The sequence below is a fragment of the Pagrus major genome, chromosome 21 (genome assembly GCF_040436345.1).
Source record: "Pagrus major chromosome 21, Pma_NU_1.0".
In the NCBI taxonomy this organism is placed as follows: domain Eukaryota; kingdom Metazoa; phylum Chordata; class Actinopteri; order Spariformes; family Sparidae; genus Pagrus; species Pagrus major.
The window spans coordinates 4,091,802-4,111,246 of NC_133235.1; positions in this window are offsets into that span (position 1 = coordinate 4,091,802).

The following is a 19,445-nucleotide window of genomic DNA, read 5'->3' on the forward strand; positions in this document are numbered from 1 at the left end:
ATCAACAGTTTACAGGCAGAGTAGGGTTGGTCTTGTGAGAACTGCGAGAGGATGCATAACACCTCAAACCACACTCAGCTCTTCTGTTGTTGCCAGTCCCATGACGATGGTGCACCTGTGATTTGCTTGTCTGCCTGTCACTAATAGCACCTATGCACATTAGAGGACGTTTAAATGAGCCAGGGAGCTTTGCAAATCATAGTACCATAGATGCTGTAGCTAATTTGTGTCTCTTTTTTGGTGTGGTTAAACAATAAGTTCATTGTAGCCCAACCCTCCCTCTGGTTGTACAGGGGGGCTACCAGTGTCCACCTCCTAAGTGGGTTAGGTTAGGTTAGCACACCATCCTCTTCTGCTAGAAAGGTATGTTTGATACATGTGTACATTAGAGTAACATTGTATATTATAGTACCATTAATGCCTCTTTTCTTTTCTTTTTGTTGCTGTGTTGGAATCTCAGTGCTTTTGCACTCATTTTAGGGGCACCACCCCCGAAAAGTTAGACATCTCGATTAAATTGATCTCTGTTCTTCACTCCAGAGGAATACATAGAACCACAACTAGGTCTAAATGAAAATGTTTATTAACTGAGTAAATACTAACAGAAATGACTTAAATGAAATGATTATCAGACATGAATATTTACTGTATACAAGCAATCAAAATGATGATAGTGAATTGAATAAGGAAATGAGAAATGGTGGAGGAAATAATCTGTTCAATACGGATTCTAGTAATTAACACTGAAGGAAGATTCGAAATTTGGAAGTTGAATTACTGACATCAAGATTATCATTATTAATATATTATTTTGTCATCAACCCAGTCATGAGCAGTTTGAGAGGTTGGTTCAGCCTACTTTTAAATGTGAAGGCCCGTCCAGAGTTGAGAACTCGGTCAGAACCAAAGCACTGGATGCGATGGACGGAACCCCCTCACGGCAAACTCTGGGCGTTGTTGTCCTGGAGACGATGTGTGGTTCAGTGAAGAGTCTCTTCTCGGTAGTTCAGTGTTGGAAGTCTGAAAGGATACTTTTCACTGGAAGCAGCTCAGTGATCGTAGGCATAGGACAGATGGGCTGTCTGTTTGGGTCTTAGTTGGTTGATGGCAAAATATTACTTTGGTTCTGTCGGCTTTATTGGGTAACTTAAAAAAAGATTTGGCGCTGACCGAATGGCACAAAACTTTCAAAGTATTCGGGAAGAACTGCAAGGTTGTAGAAACTAGTGTGCAAAACAAAAAGGAGCAACAAGGTACACAAGTAACAAACTTATTAAGAGTACAAGAGCAAAAGAGAAATAAAAAAGGACAAGAGGATAAGAAACATTACAGACTAATAAACTAAGATAGTGAAAACCTCCATCTCCAGCGTTTTTATGTTTGAAGGATACAGGGTGTGTTTTCACGACGGTAATTCTCGACATTCTAGATTAAAAACAAGGAAGACCAAAAACAAGGAATATGTGAACTAGGAGTATATAAACAAAAAGAGAAAGAAAGAAAAAACAAATAATTTATATGACTGACTTCTTCTTTTCTGTAAATTATCATGAAGAACCTTAACATCCTGCAAATAAATGTTTAAACCATGAGTGAATATTTCCTAACTATATGACTTAACACAATCAGGATTCTACAACACTTCCTTCACTAACTGAAATAAGATATGTCCTGTTTACTTATGTATAACTACAGAAACAATTATCCATACATAGTCAGTAGATGGCAGTATTGTTACATGTTACATTACAATTTTAACTGAAAGTGATGAGCATAATGACAAATGAATAAAAAGAGTCACTTCATACTGATTTCAAAAGGGTGCTGCAAAGGTAAAAGAATTTAATGTCCAGTTCAGTTTGGAATGCAGGCAGATTTACGGCCCCTGCTGTTATCTCACTCACAGTCACTGTTTCACAGTCTCTCATGGTTGTGTCAAAGCTGTTGCAGACAGCACGCTGAGGTGTTACTTATACTCCGTTTGATGTTGGTGTTTACAGCCATTAAACAAACATTCAATATCAATTCAAGATGAGGTTTGATTATTTCCAAGCTGTAGACAGACCATACCCTATCTCCATCCTGTGGGTGTTGTTTGTCCTTTTCAGTTCTGGTGTCCCACCAGGCCCCTATTGTAAATCAGTTTGAAATGTTAAAAGCTGACCTCCCTTGGAAGTGAGAAAACTCTCCCTTCCGGCTTGCATCATACTGATTGTAGCTGCAAAGTATGGAGAAATCATGTTTGTTTGAGTATACCCAAGATGACCTTCCTGTGAGATGCAACAGTGCTGAGGCTGGTCCGATACATTGCTTTTACTGGTGTCTACAGTGTAGAGGCAATAAATGAATAAATTAATGAATAAATAAATATAATAAATAAGATATAACGATTCTAAAATTTGTGTCAGTCTCTTCAAGCAGGCTCAGTGGGTCTCTGCGGTCTGGATATCATCTGATAATTCGTAATTCAATAGAGAATCCAAAATCAGAAAATGAAAAAATTATTTGTTACGTCATTATTTGTTTATGAACGTGATACAAAAAAAAACAAATAACGCTTTGCTTTTCATTATTTAGATTTTATGCTCACATCAATAAAAGGGATTTTAAAACAAACGGGCCACGAGCCGGATTTGATTTTGATATTTTATTTCTCGGATTTGTGTGACCTAGAAGTTACTTATTCGGGTTTTACTGACTCACATGGTCTGGTCTGACTCATAAACTGTTCTGTTATAGCGGTTTATGAGCTGTAGCTTTTCGGGTAAAATTTGATAAGATCCTTGGGTTTTCCACAGCTCAGGTTTTCTAAGGATTGACCAGAAAAAGCAGTTGTGACCCCAAAGTACCCCTGCTTGAGAGGAAAAGAAGCATAATCATATTATAGGGCTTTTCTCAAGGACACCAGCTATCGTCAAGCTAGTTCTTTGATGTCAGTTTGGTGTTGACTGGGCACTTAAAGACTGTATGGTTCTCAAACACAATTGGTTGTCGTTTAAGCAGGGTATTTTTTATTATTTTTGTCTCTGTGGGCAAGTGTTAAGAAATGTATAATAAAAATTATATATTATAATAATAACACTTACAGTTTGTCTTTTTGTATTCCACTTTAACAAATAATGGGGAATCTTAGTTGAAGTATTTGACAATATTTGGAGAGTAAAGACCTCTTTACAACCTACCAAGTTCATATTGTAAATACTATGTATATACGAGGTAATTCTATTTCTTATCTCTTATTATATTGTTTATTTTTTACTTTTTATTATTGTTTAAGTGTGATACTGTCCTTTGGCTGCTGTGACTAAGGAATTTCCCCATTTGCGGGACAAATAAAGGAATTCTGATTCTGATTCTAACTACTAGAACTTCCATTCTATGCCCATTACAGTGCAGTTTCATCTCTAAATATGACTTCACATTAAGGTTTGAGCCCTGTACTGCAGCCACAGAATAGAATAAAGGATGTATTTTCCACTCAAACATTTTCCTTATTCAAAGAACATTTCTTCCCTCCCATGTTGTTCAGATTAACAAGGTTCTGGCCTGCTGCATGGATTTAAAGGATTATGTGGTATTCACAATACCTTGATGGGTAAGACAGGCATCATAATAACCTTGTTGTTATGCATGGATTTTGAAGAAGATAGTTGTGATTCAAGGACATCGTCTTGTTCTTGAATTAGCTGTATTTGAAATTCTTAAGCATTAGCTGTCAGTGGGGAAAGCATTGTTTTCTGTGTTTCTATACATCCAAACAGCCAGGGACCCAGGGTACTCCATGCCTGAATACAACATAATGTGAGGGAAATAAATACTATCCCATATTCAGAGACAGAAAAAATACAGATCATGTAAAAATTAACAATCTCAGCACTCTCTGGCATTTTTGTTCTTTTTTTTTTTGTACTAAATTCACAGATTTAGCTTCATAAACAGAAAAAATATCTACAACAGAAGGATCTTTTAATTTTGATTAATGTAATGTATTATTTGTAAAGAGCTACAGTAAAACAACTTAATCAATATAGGCCAATGTGGTCCTGTTCCTTTATGCCTGTCCAAACCATTTTTGTGCATCCACCATACAGCAGCTCTCCAGGCATCCGTGCTGGCCTTTGATATGAGGCAATATCTATCAGAAACAAATATTATCTTTTTTTCCTAACCATCATCACTTAATTCAGTTTTTCAGGGACGTGTGGGAAAGCAAGAGAATGATGCAAACAGGAGCAACATGGCGGCAGCATCTGTCATGAAGTGCCCTCAGCACAAGTCTCCAAGGACTTTGGAGGACAGTGTTCGGCCCAACGTGCTCAGGGAAACTGAAAAACTGAAAATTACTGATTTTAATTCATGCCTCATAGATAGATAGATAGATAGATAGATAGATAGAAAAAATGTATCTCAATGTTTTATTCCACTGCCCGGCCAAAAAAAAAGGTCACAAACTCTAATATTTGGTTGGACCGCCTTTAGCTTTGATTATGGCACGCATTTGCATGGCATCATTTTGATAAGCATATGCAATGTTACAACATTTATTTCCATCCAGAGTTGCATACATTTTTAGCCAAGATCGTGTATTGTGTCAGGCAGGTGCATAGACTTCTCCAGCATATCACAAAGAATCTCAATGGGGTTAAGGTCTGGACTCTGTGGTGGCCAAGCCATGTGTGAAAATGATGTCTCATGCTCCCTGACACAATGTGAGCCCGATGAATTGTGCCAATGTCATCTTGGAATATGCCCGTGCTATCAGGGAAGAAAAAATCCATTGATGGAAAAACCTAGTCATTCTGTATATTTCAGGTAATCAGCTGACCTCAATTTTTGGGCACATAAGGTTGCTGAACCTCAACCTGACCAACCCCAGATCATTACACTGCCCCCACAGGCTTGTACGGTAGGCACTAGGCATGATGGGTGATCACTTCATCTGCCTCTCTTCTTACCCTGATGCACCCATCATTCTGGAACAGGGTAAATCTGGACTCATCAGACCACATAACCTTTTTCCATTGCTCCAGAGTCCAATCTTTATGCTTCCTGGCAAATTGAAGCCTTTTTTTCCGATTAGCCTTACTGATAAGTGGTTTTCTTAAGGCTACACAGCTGTTTAGTCCCAATCCCTTGAGTTCTCTTGACATTGTGCATGTGGAAATGCTCTTAATTTCACTATTAAACATAGCCGTGAGTTCTACTGTTGATTTTTATGATTTGATTTCACCAAACGTTGAAGTGATCTCACGATCATTCAAGATTTTTTTCGGACCACATTTCTTCCTCAAAGATGAGGGTTCACCACTATCCTTCCAGCTTTTGATAATGTGTTGGACAATTCTTAACCCAATTTTAGTAGTTTTTTAGTAGCATTCTCCTTAGTTGTTTTCTTTGCTTGATGGAGGCCAATAATTTGACCCTGAAACAGAGTAACATCTTTTCCACAACCAGTGAAAAATGTGAAAAATGGGAACATGCCTTTCCCAAGGTCCTAGAGGCCTGGGAATCAAAGTGTTTCTTCCCCATGCTTCCAGGAATATGCCCATCTGTTGAGATTTTGGCTAGGGCTATCTTTTGGTCAAACCTGATTTTAATGCTACTTGTGAGGACATTGTCAGGTTTATGTGACTTATGGGTCCAATAACATCACACACTGATATTTCATGTTTAGGTGAATTGTGAAACCCATGGATACACACAAAATTTTCATGTATACATGACTTATAAAGACCAGGAAAGGGTAGGGTCTGTATTTTCACCTTGACTCCTATTGCATATGTTTGAAATACCTATATAATAGACACAGGTGTACAATAGTCATGCTCATCAGTCAGGTAACCTCTGACAGAAATGTCAGATATTCACATATTAATACAACACAGTAAAACTGAGCTTTGTAGCGACTTAAAAAGAGACATAGCTAAAAAATGTGGTCAGTCTACTTTTTAAGTCTTATTAGGGCCCGAGCAGTGAAACTGCGAGGACCCTATTGTAATTAGGGCCCGAGCAGTGAAACTGCGAGGACCCTATTGTAATTGTAATGATTATTAGGGCCCGAGCAGGGAACCTGCGAGGTCCCTATTGTTTTTCGAATGATTATTATTATTATTTTTTTTATTTTTCTTTGTCCCAAATGATTGCATTTTTCACTGCCTGAATGTGAATGAAAACGCGATTTTATTTGGCAAAGTCATTAGGCTTGGCGAAAAATTTTATAATCTGTTGCTCTGGTGAATTTCCACCACTAGGTGGCGCTATAATCAAGGAAAGTGCGTTTTGGCTAATAAGTCCCACATACTTTGTCGCACATTCAAAAACCTTACATCCACGTGTTCAGTGAATTGTGCTGAATCTCCTGATATAGGCCACGCCCATTTCCGCCTACCTTTTTTTTTCGCTAGCTCGCGAAATGTGGAAAACCTACTTTTTCGAACTCCTCCCAGGCTATTTCACCAATTTGCACGAAACTTTGCACACAGCATCTGTGGACCCTTCTGACAAAAAGTTATTAAAAGAATTTTGATATGCCAAAGAATACTCAAGTTATTAAATAACAACTTCCTGTGGATTCGGGTCACAACAGGAAGTGTTGCATATCTCCACATTGGTGTGTCCAAATGACATGAAACTCAGGATACTACTTCCCCATGAGCCCATAAGGCTCTGTGCTAAATTTTGGTGGATGACCAATAGGTGGCGCTCTTTAAATTGAAGTATTTTATATCTCCACATTGGTGGGTCGGATGAACACAAAACTTGGTACACTCATTGCCACTGCCCTCCTGAGGACAGCTGACAAAGGGGTTACCGATCTGACACTAGGTGGCGCTCTGGTGGCAGTTTCTTTTTAGATTTGGCACTGTGCCCACACCATAACACTTATGGATATGAAATTCATAGGGGTGGTATAGACCAGCCCCTGTAACTCACACACCAAAAATGACCAGCAGGTGGCGCTATTATCAAGAAAAAATGTTTTTTGCTAATTACTCCCACATAATATGGTGCACATTGTTAAACATTATATCTATATGTTCCCTGAATACAGCCGAACCGTGTGATGTAGGCCACGCCCACGTTCGCACTGAATTTCCATTCGCAAATTCGCCAAATGTCGCAAACCTACTTTTTCGAACTCCTCCCAGGCAATTTCTCCGATTTGCACCAAACTTTGCACGCAGCATCTGTGGACCGTCCTGACAAAAAGTTATTAAAAGAAATGTGCTAGTCCACAGAACGGCCAAAATATAAAACAACAATTTCCTGCACATTGTGGTCAAACAGACATTCTTGTGTATCTTGATGAAATACAGTCCGATTAACACAAAACTTTTGGCAATTGTGTTCCATGACACGATGAGCATTTCTACAAAATTTCGTGCAAATCGACCAATAGGTGGCGCTTTTATTGCTAAATGACAAAACAGCAGCTTCACTGCCTTCAGTTTTGTTTCCTCTACGCGAGTTGTTGCATGAACAAGCTTCGACAGCAGCATGCCCGGACAGCAGCATGTAACGACAGCAGCATGCCCCGACGGCAGCACGCCGCGACGGCAGCACGCCCCGACCCGCGTGGACTGCGAGGGCCCGTTCATCGCTGCTTGCAGCTTTAATTATTATTATTTTTTTTTGTTATTTTTTTTCTTCTGCCAAAATGATCGCATTTTTCACTGCCTGAACATACCCCAAAACGCATCATACTTGGAATATATGTCACACCTGGTGAAAAATTTTATAATCTGTTGTCATTCTGAATTTTCACCACTAGGTGGCGCTACAATCAAGGCAAGTGTGTTTTGGCTAATAACGTCCACGTACTTTGTCGCACATTCAAAAACCTTACATCCACGCGTTCAGTGAACTGTGCTGAATCTCCTGATATAGGCCACGCCCATTTCCGCCTACCGTTTTTTTTCGCTAGCTCGCGAAATGTCGCAAACCTACTTTTTCGAACTCCTCCCAGGCAATTTCACCAATTTGCACCAAACTTTGCACACAGCATCTGTGTACCCTCCTGACAAAAAGTTATTAAAAGAATTTTGATATGCCAAAGAATACTCAAGTTATTAAATAACAACTTCCTGTGGATTCGGGTCACAACAGGAAGTGTTGCATATCTCCACATTGGTGTGTCCAAATGACGTGAAACTCAGGATACTACTTCCCCATGAGCCCCTCAGGCTCTGTACAAAATCTTCGCCCATGACCACTAGGTGGCGCTCTTTAAATTGAAGTATTTTATATCTCCACATCAGTTGGTCAGATTGACGCCAAACTTGGTATACTCATTGCCACTGCCCTCCTGAGGACAGCTGACAAAGGGGTTACAGATCTGACACTAGGTGGCGCTCTGGTGGCAGTTTCTTTTTATATTTGGCACTGTGCCCACACCATAACACTTATGGATATGAAATTCATAGGGGTGGTATAGACTGGCCCCTGTAACTCACACACCAAAAATGACCAGCAGGTGGCGCTATTATCAAGAAAAAACGTTTTTTGCTAATTACTCCCACATAATATGGTGCACATTGTTAAACATTATATCTATATGTTCCCTGAATACAGCCGAACCCTGTGATCTAGGCCACGCCCACGTTCGCACTGAACTTCCATTCGCAAATTCGCCAAATGTCGCAAACCTACTTTTTCGAACTCCTCCCAGGCAATTTTTCCAATTTGCACCAAACTTTGCACACAGCATCTGTGGACTCTCCTGACAAAAAGTTATTAAAAGAATTGTGATAGTCTAAAGAACGACCAAAATATAAAACAACAATTTCCTGCACGTTGTGGTAAACCACACAGTCTTGCATATCTTGATGAAATACAGTCTGATTAACACAAAACTTTTTTGATTTGTCTTCCATGCCCACATGAGGGTTTGTGCCAAATTTGGTGCATATCCACCAATAGGTGGCGCTTTTATTGCTAAATGACTAAAGAACATCTTGACTGCCTTCACTTTTGATTGCTAATTCAAGCTTTCTCCAACAGACGGCAGTGCTGCCTTCCTCATGGATACAAACCTGTCTTTAAGGGTCTGCAGTGTCACGCAGTGTAGTTGTCTCATTATTTGTTCTTCATGTAGATTGCAGGGAGATGTTCCAACTTCAGCATACATTATATACTACGTGCAGGAGCAGTCTACCCAAACACAGTCAGTTAAAACATGCGAGCACAATAATGGGACAATGGGACTGGGTAAGCAGCATGCCCCGACAGCTGCAGCCCCCGACGCGCGTGGACTGCGAGGGCCCGTTCATCGCTGCTTGCAGCTTTAATTAGGGCCCGAGCAGGGAACCTGCGAGGTCCCTATTGTTTTTCGAATGATTATTATTATTATTTTTTTTATTTTTCTTTGTCCCAAATGATTGCATTTTTCACTGCCTGAATGTGAATGAAAACGCGATTTTATTTGGCAAAGTCATTAGGCTTGGCGAAAAATTTTATAATCTGTTGCTCTGGTGAATTTCCACCACTAGGTGGCGCTATAATCAAGGAAAGTGCGTTTTGGCTAATAAGTCCCACATACTTTGTCGCACATTCAAAAACCTTACATCCACGTGTTCAGTGAATTGTGCTGAATCTCCTGATATAGGCCACGCCCATTTCCGCCTACCTTTTTTTTTCGCTAGCTCGCGAAATGTGGAAAACCTACTTTTTCGAACTCCTCCCAGGCTATTTCACCAATTTGCACGAAACTTTGCACACAGCATCTGTGGACCCTTCTGACAAAAAGTTATTAAAAGAATTTTGATACGCCAAAGAATACTCAAGTTATTAAATAACAACTTCCTGTGGATTCGGGTCACAACAGGAAGTGTTGCATATCTCCACATTGGTGTGTCCAAATGACATGAAACTCAGGATACTACTTCCCCATGAGCCCATAAGGCTCTGTGCTAAATTTTGGTGGATGACCAATAGGTGGCGCTCTTTAAATTGAAGTATTTTATATCTCCACATTGGTGGGTCGGATGAACACAAAACTTGGTACACTCATTGCCACTGCCCTCCTGAGGACAGCTGACAAAGGGGTTACCGATCTGACACTAGGTGGCGCTCTGGTGGCAGTTTCTTTTTAGATTTGGCACTGTGCCCACACCATAACACTTATGGATATGAAATTCATAGGGGTGGTATAGACCAGCCCCTGTAACTCACACACCAAAAATGACCAGCAGGTGGCGCTATTATCAAGAAAAAATGTTTTTTGCTAATTACTCCCACATAATATGGTGCACATTGTTAAACATTATATCTATATGTTCCCTGAATACAGCCGAACCGTGTGATGTAGGCCACGCCCACGTTCGCACTGAATTTCCATTCGCAAATTCGCCAAATGTCGCAAACCTACTTTTTCGAACTCCTCCCAGGCAATTTCTCCGATTTGCACCAAACTTTGCACGCAGCATCTGTGGACCGTCCTGACAAAAAGTTATTAAAAGAAATGTGCTAGTCCACAGAACGGCCAAAATATAAAACAACAATTTCCTGCACATTGTGGTCAAACAGACATTCTTGTGTATCTTGATGAAATACAGTCCGATTAACACAAAACTTTTGGCAATTGTGTTCCATGACACGATGAGCATTTCTACAAAATTTCGTGCAAATCGACCAATAGGTGGCGCTTTTATTGCTAAATGACAAAACAGCAGCTTCACTGCCTTCAGTTTTGTTTCCTCTACGCGAGTTGTTGCATGAACAAGCTTCGACAGCAGCATGCCCGGACAGCAGCATGTAACGACAGCAGCATGCCCCGACGGCAGCACGCCGCGACGGCAGCACGCCCCGACCCGCGTGGACTGCGAGGGCCCGTTCATCGCTGCTTGCAGCTTTAATTAGGGCCCGAGCAGGTAAACCTGCGAGGTCCCTATTGTAATTGTAGTGATTATTATTTTTTTTTTTTTTTATTTTTCTTCTGCCAAAATGATCGCATTTTTCACTGCCTGAACATACCCCAAAACTCATCAAACTTGGAATATATGTCACACCTGGTGAAAAATTTTATAATCTGTTGTCGTTGTGAATTTTCACCACTAGGTGGCGCTATAATTAAGGAAAGTCTGTTTTGGCTAATAACTCCCACATACTTTGTCGCACATTCAAAAACCTTACATCCACACGTTCAGTGAATTGTGCTGAATCTCCTGATATAGGCCACGCCCATTTCCGCCTACCGTTTTTTTTCGCTAGCTCGCGAAATGTCGCAAACCTACTTTTTCGAACTCCTCCCAGGCAATTTCACCGATTTGCACCAAACTTTGCACACAGCATCAGGGGACCCTCCTGACAAAAAGTTATTAAAAGAATTTTGCTATTCCAAACAATACTCAAGTTATTAAATAACAACTTCCTGTGGATTCGGGTCAAAACAGGAAGTGTTGCATATCTCCACATTGCTGTGTCCGAATGACGTGAAACTCAGGATACTACTTCCCCATGAGCCCCTAAGGCTCTGTGCAAAATCTTGGCTCATGACCACTAGGTGGCGCTCTTTAAATTGAAGTATTTTATATCTCGACATTGGTCGGTTGGATTAACACAAAACTTGGTACACTGATTGCCAATGTCCTCCTGAGCACAACTGATGAAGGGGTTACCGATCTGACACTAGGTGGCGCTCTGGTGGCAGTTTCATTTTATATTTGGCACTGTGCCCACACCATAACACTTATTGATATGAAACTGATTGGGGTGGTATAGACTGGCATCTGTAACTCACATACCAAAAATCACCAGCAGGTGGCGCTATTATCAAGAAAAAACGTTTTCTGCTAATTACTCCCACATAATATGGTGCACATTGTTAAACATTATATCTATATGTTCCCTGAATACAGCCGAACCGTGTGATGTAGGCCACGCCCACGTTCGCACTGAATTTCCATTCGCAAATTCGCCAAATGTCGCAAACCTACTTTTTCGAACTCCTCCCAGGCAATTTCTCCAATTTGCACCAAACTTTGCACGCAGCATCTGTGGACCCTCCTGACAAAAAGTTATTAAAAGAAATGTGCTAGTCCACAGACCGCCCAAAATATAAAACAACAATTTCCTGCACATTGTGGTCAAACAGACATTCTTGTGTATCTTGATGAAATACAGTCGGATGAACACAAAACTTTTGGCAATTGTGTTCCATGGCACGATGAGCATTTCTACTAAATTTCGTGCAAATCGACCAATAGGTGGCGCTTTTATTGCTAAATGACAAAACAGCAGCTTCACTGCCTTCAGTTTTGTTTCCTCTACGCAAGTTGTTGCATGAACAAGCCTCGACAGCAGCATGCCCGGACAGCAGCATGTAACGACAGCAGCATGCCCCGACAGCAGCACGCCCCGACAGCAGCATGTCCCGACAGCAGCACGCCCCGACGCGCGTGGACTGCGAGGGCCCGTTCATCGCTGCTTGCAGCTTTAATTATTCTTTGTTATTTGTTTTTCTTTGTCCAAAATGATCGCATTTTTCACTGCCTGAACATACCCCAAAACTCACCAAACTTGGAATATATGTCACACCTGGCGAAAAATTTTATAATCTGTTGTCGTTGTGAATTTCCACCACTAGGTGGCGCTATTATTAAGGAAAGTGCGTTTTGGCTAATAACTCCCACATACTTTGTCACACATTCAAATACCTTATATCCACACGTTCAGTGAATTGTGCTGAATCTCCTGATATAGGCCACGCCCATTTCCGCCTACCGTTTTTTTTCGCTAGCTCGCGAAATGTCGAAAACCTACTTTTTCGAACTCCTCCCAGGCAATTTCACCGATTTGCATGAAACTTTGCACACAGCATCTGTGGACCCTCCTGACAAAAAGTTATTAAAAGAATTTTGATACGCCAAAGAATACTCAAGTTATTAAATAACAACTTCCTGTGGATTCGGGTCACAACAGGAAGTGTTGCATATCTCCACATTGGTTTGTCCGAATGACGTGAAACTCAGGATACTACTTCCCCATGAGCCCCTAAGACTCTGTGCCAAATGTTGGCCCATGACCACTAGGTGGCGCTATTTAAATTGAAGTATTTTATATCTCGACATCGGTTGGTCGGATTAACACAAAACTTGGTACACTGATTGCCAATGTCCTCCTGAGGTTAACTGATGAAGGTGTTACCGATCTGACACTAGGTGGCGCTCTGGTGGCAGTTTCATTTTATAATTGGCACTGTGCCCACACCATAACACTTATGGATATGAAACTGATTTGGGTGGTATAGACTGGCATCTGTAACTCACACACCAAAAATCACCAGCAGGTGGCGCTATTATCAAGAAAAAACGTTTTTTGGAGAGTCCACAATGGATGTAATCCTCAATTGAAGTTGTTGCATGTAGAAGCCCCGACAGCAGCATGTCACGACAGCAGCTTGCCCCAACGGCAGCATGTCCCGACAGCAGCACGCCCGACAGCAGCACGCCCCGACCCGCGTGGACTGCGAGGGCCCGTTCATCGCTGCTTGCAGCTTTAATTATTATTATTTTCCTTTGTCCGTCATGATCGCATTTTTCACTGCCTGAACATACCCCAAAAGTCACCAAACTTGGAATATAGATCAGACCTGGCGAAAAATTTTATAATCTGTTGTCGTTCAGAATTTTCACCACTAGGTGGCGCTATTATTAAGGAAAGTGCGTTTTGGCTAATAACTCCCACATACTTTGTCGCACATTCAAAAACCTTAAATCCACGCGTTCAGTGAATTATGCTGAATCTCCTGATATAGGCCACGCCCATTTCTGCCTAGCGTTTTTTTTCGCTAGCTCGCGAAATGTCGAAAACCTACTTTTTCGAACTCCTCCCAGGCAATTTCACCGATTTGCACGAAACTTTGCACGCAGCATCAGTGGACCCTCCTGACAAAAAGTTATTAAAAGAATTTTGATAAGCCAAACAATACTCAAGTTATTAAATAACAACTTCCTGCAGATTTCGTTCCAAACAGGAAGTGTTGCATATCTCCACATTGGTTTGTCCAAATGATGTCAACCTCAGGATCCTACTTCCTAATGAGGCCCTAAGGCTCTGTGCTAAATTTTGGCCGATGACCACTAGGTGGCGCTCTTTTAATTGAAGTATTTTATATCTCGACATCGGTTGGTCGGATTAACACAAAACTTCGTACACTGATTGCCACTGCCCTCCTGAGGACAGCTGACAAAGGGGTTACCGATATGACACTAGGTGGCGCTCTGGTGGCAGTTTCATTTTAGATTTGCCACTGTGCCCACACCATAACACTTATGGATATGAAATTCATAGGGGTGGTATAGACCGGCCCCTGTAACTCACACACCAAAAATGACCAGCAGGTGGCGCTATTATCAAGAAATAATGTTTTTTGCTAATTACTCCCACATAATATGGTGCACATTGTTAAACATTATATCTACGTGTTCCCTGAATACAGCCGAACAGTGTGATGTAGGCCACGCCCACGTTCGCACTGAATTTCCATTTGCAAATTCGCCAAATGTAGCAAACCTACTTTTTCTAACTGCTCCCAGGCAATTTTTCCAATTTGCACCAAACTTTGCACGCAGCATCTCTGGACCCTCCTGACAAAAAGTTATTAAAAGAAATGTGCTAGTCCACAGAACGCCCAAAATATAAAACAACAATTTCCTGCGCATTGTGGTCAAACAGACATTCTTGTGTATCTTGATGAAATACAGTCCGATGAACACAAAACTTTTGGCAATTGTGTTCCATGGCACGATGAGCATTTCTACTAAATTTCGTGCAAATCGACCAATAGGTGGCGCTTTTATTGCTAAATGACGCAATGACAGCTTCACTGCCTTCACTTTCATTTCCTCAATGGAAGTTGTTGCAAGTACAAGCCCCGACAGCAGCATGTCACGACAGCAGCATGTAACGACGGCAGCATGTAATGACGGCAGCATGTAACGACGGCAGCATGCCGCGACGGCAGCACGCCCCGACCCGCGTGGACTGCGAGGGCCCGTTCATCGCTGCTTGCAGCTTTAATTATTATTAGGGCCCGAGCAGTGAAACTGCGAGGACCCTATTGTAATTGTAATGATTATTAGGGCCCGAGCAGGGAACCTGCGAGGTCCCTATTGTAATTGCAATGATTATTAGGGCCCGAGCAGTGAAACTGCGAGGACCCTATTGTTTTTCTAATGGTTATTATTTTTTGTTATTTTTTTTCTTCTGACGAAATGATCGCATTTTTCACTGCCTGAACATACCCCAAAACTCACCAAACTTGGAATATAGATCAGACCTGGCGAAAAATTTTATAATCTGTTGTCGTTGTGAATTTTCACCACTAGGTGGCGCTATAATCAAGGAAAGTGTGTTTTGCCTAATAACTCCCACATACTTTGTCGCACGTTCAAAAACCTTATATCCACGCATTCAGTGAATTGTGCTGAATCTCCTGATATAGGCCACGCCCATATCCGCCTACCGTTTTTTTCCGCTAGCTCGCGAAATGTCGAAAACCTACTTTTTCGAACTCCTCCCAGGCAATTTCACCGATTTGCACGAAACTTTGCACACAGCATCTGTGGACGCTCCTGACAAAAAGTTATTAAAAGAATTTTGATATGCCAAAGAATACTCAAGTTATTAAATAACAACTTCCTGTGGATTCGGGTCAAAACAGGAAGTGTTGCATATCTCCACATTGGTGTGTCCAAATGACGTGAAACTCAGGATAGTACTTCCCCATGAGCCCCTAAGACTCTGTGCAAAATCTTGGCCCATGACCACTAGGTGGCGCTATTTTAATTGAAGTATTTTATATCTCGACATTGGTTGGTCGGATTAACACAAAACTTGGTACACTCATTGCCAATGCTCTCCTGAGGATAGCTGACAAAGGGGTTACCGATCTGACACTAGGTGGCGCTCTGGTGGCAGTTTCATTTCATAAGTGGCACTGTGCCCACACCATAACACTTATGGATATGAAACTGATTGGGGTGGTATAGACTGGCATCTGTAACTCACACACCAAAAACCACCAGCAGGTGGCGCTATTATCAACACAAAACCGTTTTTGGCTATCAGTTAAGACATGCGCGCACAATAACGGGGCAATGGGTCCGGGTAAGGAGCACGCCCCGACAGCAGCACGCCCCGACCCGCGTGGACTGCGAGGGCCCGTTCATCGCTGCTTGCAGCTTTAATTATTATTATTATTTTTAGTTTTAGTTTTTTTTCTTTGTCCAAAATGATCGCATTTTTCACTGCCTGAATGTGAATGAAAAGTCAATTTTATTTGGCAAACACATTAGGCTTGGCGAAAAATTTTATAATCTGTTGTTGTTGTGATTTTTCACCACTTGGTGGCGCTACAATCAAGGAAAGTGCGTTTTGGCTAATAACTCCCACATACTTTGTCGCACATTCAAAAACCTTATATCCACGCGTTCAGTGAATCAGGCTGAATCTCTTGATATAGGCCACGCCCATTTCCGCCTACGGTTTTTTATGCTAGCTCACAAAATGTCGCAAACCTACTTTTTCGAACTCCTCCCAGGCAATTTCACCGATTTGCACGAAACTTTGCACACAGCATCAGGGGACCCTCATGACAAAAAGTTATTAAAAGAATTTTGGAGTTCCAAACAGTACTCAAGTTATTAAATAAAAACTTCCTATAAAATCGGGTCAAAACAGGAAGTGTTGCATATCTTCACATTGCTTTGTCGAAATGACATGAAACTGAGGATACCACTTTCCCATGAGCCCATAAGGCTCTGTGCAAAATTGTGGTGGACGATCACTAGGTGGCGCTCTTTAAATTGAAGTATTTTATATCTCGACATTGGTGGGTCGGATTAACACAAAACTTGGTACAATTCTTGCCACTGCCCTTCTGAGGACAGCTGACGAAGGTGTTATTGATCTGACACTAGGTGGCGCTCTGGTGGCAGTTTCTTTTTAGATTTGGTACTGTGCCCACACCATAAGACTTATGGATATGAAATTCATAGGGGTGGTAAAGACTGGCCCCTGTAACTAACACACCAAAGATGACCAACAGGTGGTGCTATTATCAACACAAAGCAGTTTTTGACCAATAACTCCCACATAATTTGTCAGACATTGTTAAACCTTATATCTACGTGTTCCCTGAATTCAGCTGAATTATATGATGTATGCCACGCCCACGTTTGCGCTAAATTTCCATTTGAAATGCGCAAAATGTCACAAACCTACATTTTCGAACTCCTCCCAGACAATTTCTCTGATTTGCACCAAACTTAGCACACAGCACCTGTGGACCCTTCTGACAAAAAGTTATTAAAAGAATTTTGATATTCCAAAGAATACTCAAGTTATTAAATAACAACTTCCTGTAGATTACAGTCAAAAGAGGAAGTGTTGCATATATCCACATTGGTGTGTCCCAATGACATGAAACTCAGGATACTAATTCCACATGAGCCCCTAAGGCTCTGTGCAAAATTTCGGCTGATGACCCCTAGGTGGCGCTATTTAAATTGAAGTATTTTATATCTTGTCATTGGTTGGTTGGATTAACACAAAACTTGGTACACTCATTGCCAATGGCCTACTGATGACAGCTGACAAAGGGGTTATTGAGTTGACACTAGGTGGCGCTCTGGTGGCAGTTTCATTTTATATTTGGCACTGTGCTCACACCTCAACACTTATGAATCTGAAATTCATGTGGGTGGTATAGACTGGCCCCTGTAACTCACAAACCAAAAATGACCAGCAGGTGGCGCTATTATCAAGAACAAAAGTTTTTTGGTAATTACTCCTACGTAATATGGTGCACATTGTTGAACATTATATCTATATGTTCCCTGAATACAGCCGAACCCTGTGATGTAGGTCACGCCCATTTTTGCCTACCGTTTTTTTCGCTACTTCGCGAAATGTTGACGATCTACTTTTTCGAACTCCTCTCAGGCAATTTCAGTGATTTGCACCAAACTTTGCACGCAGCACCTGTGGACCCTCCTGACAGAAAGTTATTAAAAGAATTGTGATAGTCTAAAGAATGGCCAAAATATAAAACAACAATTTCCTGCACTTTATGGTCAAACATACAGTCTTGCATATCTTTACCAAATATACTCCCATTCTTAAAAAAGTTTTGCTGATTGTCTATCATGGCTTGATGATGGTTTCATCAACATTCTGTGGAAATCAGCCAATAATTGGCGCTCTTATTGCTAAATGATGTAGGAACAGCTTCATTTAGCTTTTACATTTAGCATGTGGAGCATTTGACATGGTAGACATCCAAGCCTACATAGCTCTGTTGATTCTAGACGGAACAAACTTGATAGAACCTGGTTGAAGCCAGAAGTGGACACAAGTGTGGAGCAGGACAGAAAGGTTCTTTATTTGAACAAAACTGAATTCACAGCTGATGGTTTGAGGTCAATGCTGGTGGAGAGCTGTGTGGTGTCTAACTACTCAGACGACTACAAGAAAGGTTGAGTGTTGCAGAGGTGCTAAGGAATCAATGCGCTGGAGCAGAGTCACACGTTGTTCAGTGCTCAGATGGAGACTGTACATAAAGCAAGTCACAGTTTGTCGTTGTACTGGAAAACACAGGTAAACTGGAGTAAGCCTAGAAAACACTATTTACACAGCCCTATACCATGTGTAGTTCACAAAATCCTCTGGCAGCAGCTACAGTGAGGAATAGGGCTTTTAAGCAACAGTGATTATCATGCAGCTGCAAGTGAGTGAGTGTGATGCTACCTGAGACTGTAAACTCTGCCCAGCCTTCTAATGCAGCTCTGCAAGTAAACACAACAGACAAGCACAAGAACACAACACAGACACTGCAACCATAGCTTGTCAAAAGATGTTTATTATTATTATAATTGTGTTTGAATGATGTTTCTTTGTAGTCATGTAAAGGCAATTTCATGTTGATTTTCTGTTATGGACTTTAGTCACACTGGTTATACATTTTATTCAGTAAAGTACGGCCGTTCATGTAAATGCCAAAACAATCAGCACGACACCGCAGGGAATTGAACCCCATCCCAGTAAACCAGGAGTACCATTACCAGTGCCTTTTGCTTTTTGAGGCTACATGAAAGGTAAAGCAAAACCTGCATTAGCAAAAGCATATGACTAGCAACAATTGATATTATGCAATTACTGCAGTATAGTCAGTGCTATATATCAGCTTTAATGCTTTCAATAAAATGTTTGACTTATAACACTCCAAATGTGTATCATTGACATTAGTGATTAGAGTTATTAATACTATTTGTTATAAAATGTTCTACTTTAAAATGCTGTTGTAATGCAGGAAACAAAACCCATTTTATACCTAACATTTGTTTTTGGGTTATTTTTTTTTTACAATATTTTATATTGAACACACAATATAGAACTTCAGCGAACTCCTAAGGAAACATGCATATATAAATAACTAAACATTATGA